General features: G+C 48.8%; 1 protein-coding gene across 1 annotated transcript in view; it reads left to right on the top strand.

The window, feature by feature from the left end:
- The window catches only part of ZBTB45 (zinc finger and BTB domain containing 45), a 95,313-nt gene that overhangs the window by 45,520 nt on the left and 42,549 nt on the right, over positions 1–7,244 (top strand). The gene's annotated exons all lie outside the window — the stretch shown is intronic.

Below are 7,244 nucleotides of genomic sequence, written 5' to 3'. Positions count from 1 at the left end.
CCGCCCTACAGCCCGACCCCCCAGAGACCCCGGGCCTCCCTCCCCACAGCTGGACCCCCCCAGAGACCCCAAACTCCTCTCCTGTCCCACGCCTGGATCCCACAGAGACTCTGAGCCCTCCTCCTGCCCCACAGCCGGACCTCCCACACCTAGCCCCCCAACACACATTCCACCCCACACCCAGACCCCCAACACCTCTCCTGCCTAGGGTGACCAGACAGCAAGTGTGAAAAATCGGGACAGAATGTGGCGGGTAATAGGCGCCTAGATAAGAAAAAGCTCCAAATATCAGGACTGTCCCTATAAAATAGGAACATCTGGTTACCCTACTCCTGCCCCACACACAGACCCCCCAACGCCCCTCCTGCCCCACACACAGACCCCTCAACGCCCCTCCCTCTCCCATACAGACCCCCTGATGCCCCTCCTGCCCCACACCCAGACCCCAACGCCCCTCACTCCACATACAGACCCCCATGCTCCTCCCACCCCGATCCCTGCAGAGACCCCCAACATTCCTCCTGCCCCACACCCAGACCCTAACACCCTTCCCACTCTGACCCCCACAGAGACCCCCAACACTCCCGCCCCACACACAGACCCCAGTGCCCCTCCCACCCTGCACACAGACCACCAATGCTCCTCCTGCCCCACACCCGGACTGCTTTGACCCCTCCCGAACCCCACAGAGACCCCAGATTTCCCTCCTGTCCCAGACCCCTACCCTGTCACCTCTCCCGCTCCAACCCCCTCCACAGACCCCCAATGCCTCTCCTGCCCCCTGAATCCTCAATGCTTCCCCGCCCCATACCCAGCCCCCCTATGTAGGGTGACAAGATAGCAAGAGTGAAAAATAGGGACAGAGGGTGGGGGGTAATAGGAGCCTATATAAGAAAAAGTCCCAAATGTTGGGACTGTCCCTATAAAATTGGGATATTTGGTCACCCTACCCCTACGCCTCTCCTGTTCCACACCCAGACCACATCGCTCCTCCCACCTTGACCCCCACACACAGACCCCTAGCTCCCCTCCAGTCCTGCTCCCAACCCCACACAGACCCCTAACACTCCTCCTGCCCCACATCCAGACCCCCAACGCCTCTCCCACCCCAGCCTCCACACACAGACCCCGAACACCCCTTCAGTCCCCCCCAGACACAGACCCCAAACACCCCTCGCGCCCCGACCAGCACACACAGATCCTCAAAGCCCCTCCTGTCCCACCCCGCACACAGACCCCAAATGACCCTCCAGTCCTGCCCCACACACAGACCCCCCAACATTCCTCCAGTCCTGCCCCACACACAGTCCCCTGCATGCCCCTCAAACCACAGCCTACACATACCCCATCCACAGTTATACCAATGGCCATGTCTACACTACAAGGCCTTGACTAATATAGGAAGGCTGGTGCAGCTACAGGCAGCGTGGACCAATGGAGAGAGCACTGGTTTGGGATGCAGAACACCTGGTTTCTCTTCCCATCTCTGGGTGACCTTAAGCAAATCGGCGGGGGGGGATATGTTACTCTGTGCCTCAGTTTCTCCATCTATGAAATGATAAAGATAGTGCCCTCTTTGGTCAATTTCGGAGATCTACCCAGGAGCAGCTCAAGATAGTCTGCAGAACAGAAGAATGAGGGGGGATTTAATAGCTGCTTTCAATTAGACTCATAGACTCATAGGTCAGAAGGGACCAACATGATCATCTAGTCTGACCTCCTGCACAAAGCAGGCCACAGAACCCTACCCATCCACTTCTATAAAAACCCCTAACCTACCTGAAAGGGGGTTCCAAAGAGGATGGATCTAGACTGTTCTCAGTGGTATCTGATGTCAGAACAAGGAGTAATGGCCTGAAGTTGCAGTGGGGGAGGTTTAGCTTGGATATTAGGGAAAACTTTTTCACTAGGAGGGTGGTGAAGCACTGGAATGGGTTACCTAGGGAGGTGGTGGAATCTCCTTCCTTAGAGGTTTTTAAGGTCAGGCTTGACAAAGCCCTGGCTGGGATGATTTAGTTGGTGTTGGTCCTGCTTTGAGCAGGGGGTTGGTCTAGATGACATCTTGAGGTCCCTTCCAACCCTGATATTCTATGGTAAGAACTGAGGGTTGTGCCGATGTTAGTAAAACCACCTCGTGAGTGAAACAGGCTATATTAGTAAAGCACAGGTTTGCTAGTGTCGCTGCGTCTACACGAGAGCCTTTTCTGGCACAGGTCTCTCGGTCAGGGATTGTACCCTTCTGGCACAGCTGTGCTGGCAGAAATCTGTAGCTTAACCATAGCCTGTGGCTACATCAGGGATTTTCCTAGTGTTGCCATGTCAGCAGAAAACACCCCCACGTCGGTAAAACATTGACCTGTAATAATACTTGGCTCTTATCTAACACTTTCCGACACAGGCTTTAATACATTTAGTCTCACAACAGCCCTGGGAGGTGGGGAAATGCCATTAGCCCCATTGTACAGATGGGAAACTGAGGCACGGTGGGTATGTCTACACGGCAAAAAATAACCTGGCAGCAGCTCAGAGCCCAGGTCAACTGATTTTGACTAGTGTGGGGCTAGTTAGCAGTGAGAATGTTCCCACTCAGGCTGGAGCCCAGGGTCTGAAACCCAGCAAAGGGAGTGGCCCTCACATCTTGGGTGAGAAAGTCAACGCTGCTAGTTTTAGCCCTGCAGCACAAGCCCGAGTTAGTTGACCCAGGCTCTGAGACTTGGTTTTTGGAGGGGGTGGGGGTTTGCAGTTTAGATGCCCCCAGAGAGACTAAGAGTTCATCTGGGCCACAATAAAACATCTGCAGCTGGGCCAAGACTGCTGGCTTAGGATTGCAGGGCTGTTAAATTGCAGTTTAGACATTCAAGCTTAGGCCCAGGCTCTGCGACCCACCTACCCTCGTGGGGGTCTCAGAGCCCGAATAACTACACTGCAATTTCCCAGCCCCAATTTCTCAGCTGATTACAGTTGTGTAGATGTACCCACAGTCACACTGGAAGTTTGTGGCATAGCAGGAAATTGAACTCACGCAGGGCCGGCTCCAGGTTTTCTGCTACCCCAAGCGGAAAAAGAAAAAAAAAAACCACGGCAGCAGATCACGCTGCTCCACTCTTCAGCAGCAATTCAGCAGCGGGTCCTTCACTCCGAGAGGGACTTGCCGCCAAAGACGCAGACATGCTGCCGCTATAGTGGCTGGAGGGCTGCCCCTTGGTACTGGCCACCCCAAGCACCTGCTTCTTTAGCTGGTGCCTGAGCCAGCCCTGAACTCATGGTGGTTTTCTAACCACTAATCTCTGCTTCTTTTATTCTTCTGCCTTTAGGCTTGGTCTATGCTAGAAAGGGTTTGGCAATACAGCGATTCCAGCAGAGCTAACCTGGCAACCGCTCCCAGATAAGATGCAGATTCTGCAGAAATAGCTTTGTTCCCTGAACCAAATAAGCTCTGCCAGCAAAAGGGCTTTTTTTACTAATAAAACTGCATCTCCACTGGGGTTTTCGCTGGCAGGGCTAGAACCAGGAGAATAATCAATTTTTCTGGTTTGAAAAGGGGAAAAAAATCATTTTGAGTCAGACCAAAAGTGAACATTTTTGAGATTTTGGGCAAATTCATTTAAAAAAAAAAATCATGTGTGATTGAATTATTGTTTTCCTTGACCCGAATCAAAAAAGTTTCCTTTCGGGTTCCCCCAGTTTTCAATGTTTTTGGGTCACATGCATCTGACGAAGTGGGTATTCACCCACGAAAGCTCATGCTCCAAAACGTCTGTTAATCTATAAGGTGCCACAGGATTCTCTGCTGCTTTTGAAAGATGAAAGTAAAGGCAATTTCAAAGCAAAAAGTTGTTTTGAACTGAAATGTCAGCATGTTTTGGTTAGAAAATGTCAAAACAAAAGGTTTTGATTTTTTTTGATTTTTGTTGTATTTATTTTTTATTTCTTCTTATTATTTTATTATTATTCCTTACCAATTGTATATTTTATTCTAGGTATTTGTTTTAGGTATAGTTAATTAGGTATTTATTTGTATTTCTTATCATTTTATTAATATTCCTTTATTATTATTTATTATTATTAACAACAATTATGTCTTTTAGATTAGATATTTGTTTGAGGAATTTTTTGATGTTTTGAATATTGTTTTTAGGGTTTTTTTCTTTCTGATCATTTTAATATTATTACTTTTTTATTACTTTATTATTAACATTTGTTGCAGGTATTTGTTTTAGATCCTTTTTTAAAGAAATATTTGTCGGTTTTTTTTATTTCTTATTACCATTTTATTGTTGTGACCTGATTTTTTTGTTGTCGTGCTTAACAACTATGTATTACAATTGTGACTGGGTATTTGTTTTAGATATTTGGGGGAATTCCTTTTAATTTTTGTAGGTATTTATTTTGTGTTTCTTATCATTTTATTATTATTCCTTCATTGTTTTTCAGTTATGTTATGTTAGGTATGTGTTTTAGGGTGGGTTATTTTTCATTTTTTTTTCTTTTTAGATATTTCTTTTTTAAACGAGCAGTTCGGCCACTTGTATACGAATTAGCGAAATGTTCCAGAGTCGCTAAATCTGCCTTTTTCGCTGGCAAAAAAACATTGATCAAAAAGTTTTGACCAGCTTTATCTAGGGATCTGATTCGTTTCATGCTCCTCGCCAATATAGCTGTGCTGGCAGAACGCCGCAGGGCAGGCCAGGCCTGCAGCACTGGGCATATGCTAGTCCGCTGGATGAATAGATTCGAGCCCAATTTACATGTCAGCCTTGGGAGAAGAAGGGAGATCTTGTGGACATAGGCTGGAACAGCTGTGTTTTTTCCCCACCTCTACTGCAATCTTCTGGAGAGAGGACGGGCAACTAGGTTGTTCTCCTCGTATCCAATATGTGAATTATTATTTGTTATCTGTACTAATGTAGCTCTGTACATTATTTATTAGGATTATTACAGCAGCACCCAAAAGCCCCAGTCATGCCCCAGGACCCCATTGTGCTAGACGCTGTACGTTATTTATTAGGTGTATTACGGTAGCACCTAGGAGCCAAAGTCAGTGCCCAGAGCGCCGTTGTGCAAGGCGCTGTACAAAGGCATCTCCTGCCCCCAAGGAGTTTTTAATCCACATGGAAGACAAGAGTACAGCTGACTGGAAAAAATTGTCTAAACAGTTTTCCATTGGAAAATGCTGTTTTGACAAAATCAATTTTTCTTTATTTATACATTTATTTGGAGAAATGGTGACAAGCTTTTATTTCAAAACATGTTTTTTTGGAGGGGGAACGTTTTGACTGCGTCAACATTTTGCAGGACCAAAAGATTTGATTTTTCTTGCCTCAAAAGCTATTTTTTGTTCTGAAATTTACTTTGTTTTACGTAAGAGCCTTTAAAAAATTAAAAAGGGGCAAAATGCAAAAGAAACATTTTGACAGGCCTGATTTATTTTTTTTTATTTGGGGGGAATTTAGTTGTGTGCAAAAATTGAAAAATGTGGCTAGTTGTTCCAGTCAGGATAATCTTTCTTTCTTTCTTTCTTTCTTGAAAAATTTGAAATTTTTTATGGGATGGCAAATCCATTTCTCAACCAGCTGGAGACAAGAGATGGAGAGAGACAAACAGATGGGGGAATTCATGGAAACAACAAGATAATATTGGTCAGTGTGACAAACAGGGTTTCAACACATTAGCAGCCAGACTCTCGTCAAGTTTTTTAAAGGCTCCATGACAAAGGAGAGTTTTCAGGAGGGATTTGAAAGTGACTAATGAGGCAGCCTTGTGGCCTCCTCCCAAGGGGCAGGAGCCAAGGAGTCTTCCTAAAAATGGGGGGGTGTCCATGAGGCCCCTCCTCTTCCCTCCGAGGAGTCTTCGTAAAAATGGGGGAGGGGGGGCATGAGGCCACTCCTCTTCTCTGGATGCCCTGCCCCTCAGCCACACCAGAAGCTGGAGGCGTGGAGCAGGGAACCCGGCCCCTCCTCCTGCTCCTTGGGCCCCCCACCCAAGGCAGGTCTATGGCTCCCCACAGCTCCTGACCCAGCTCTGGATTTTGGCCTGGCTGGGGGACAGGGCCTTGGGGGCCAAAGAGCCACAGCCAGGCCATGGTAAGATCCACCCGGGTAGGGACACAGGCTGGGGGCTGCTCTCGCCATCCCCCGGCAGGTGGAGGGTCTGCAGTTCCCCACAACTGCCCAGGCTCCCCAGGCTGCTCTTATCCGGGCCAAGCTCCAACTTCCAGCCTGGCGGGGGGCAGAGCCTCTGAGAGAAGAGGAGAAGCAGGGGGCTGGGGCCATGGTGAAAAGTGGGAGGGTCATGGCCCTTTGGACCAGCGCCCCTGCCAAGGGGCAAGATGGGAGAAAGCAGGAGGGCATTTTTTCAAAAGTTTGACACCATAAAGCATCTGTCACTGGTTTCAGGGTAGCAGCCGTTTGTATCCGCAGAAAGAACAGGAGTACTTGTGGCACCTTAGAGACTAACAAATTTATTTCAGCATGAGCTTTTGTGAGCTACAGCTCACTTCTTTGGATGCATAGAATGGAACATCTATCACTGTGTCTTCCAAATCTTTCATCATTCCTCTGGCTCCTTGTTGACCCCTCTCCAATTTATCCACATCCTTCCTGAAGGGTGGGCCCCAGAACTGGACACAGGATTCCAGCAGCGGTCACCCCAGTGCCAAATCCAGAGGGAAAAGATCCTCCTGGCTGCTACTGAAATGTCCCCTGTTTGTGCATCCCAGAATTGTGTTAGCCCTTTTGGGCACAGCGTCGTATTGGGAGCTCATGTTCAGCCAATTATCCACCCCCACATCTTTCTCAGAGTCACTGCTTCCGAGGATAGAGTCCTGCCCCACTTAGGGATCTGGGGCAAAAATCAGTACTTGGTCCTGCTAGTGAAGGCAGAGGGCTGGACTTGATGACCTTTCAGGGTCCCTTCCAGCTCTATGAGATATATTGCTGGCTTGTGTCCAGATCCCCAAGCAACAGGGCTGCCCAGAAGGCGGGGCAAGTGGGGCAATTTGCCCCAGGCCCCCACAAGGGTCCTTCACTTGCTCCAGGGGCCCCGGAAAACTCTTGCGGGGCCCTGGCCCCCGGAGCTTCTTCTGCTCCAGGTCTTTGGCGGCAATTCGGTGGCAGCGGGGGTCCTTCCACTACAGGACCTGCTGCTGACCCACCCCAAAGACCTGCGGCGGGGGGTCCTTCCGCCCTGGGACCTGCTGCCAAAGTGCCAGGTCTTTGGCAGCAAGACCCCAGGCCCCCTGAATC

The sequence above is a fragment of the Chelonoidis abingdonii genome, chromosome 11 (genome assembly GCF_003597395.2).
Source record: "Chelonoidis abingdonii isolate Lonesome George chromosome 11, CheloAbing_2.0, whole genome shotgun sequence".
Taxonomy (NCBI): Eukaryota; Metazoa; Chordata; order Testudines; family Testudinidae; genus Chelonoidis; species Chelonoidis abingdonii.
Note: the sequence above shows the minus strand (reverse complement) of the source record. Positions and strands in the feature narration are given on the sequence as shown.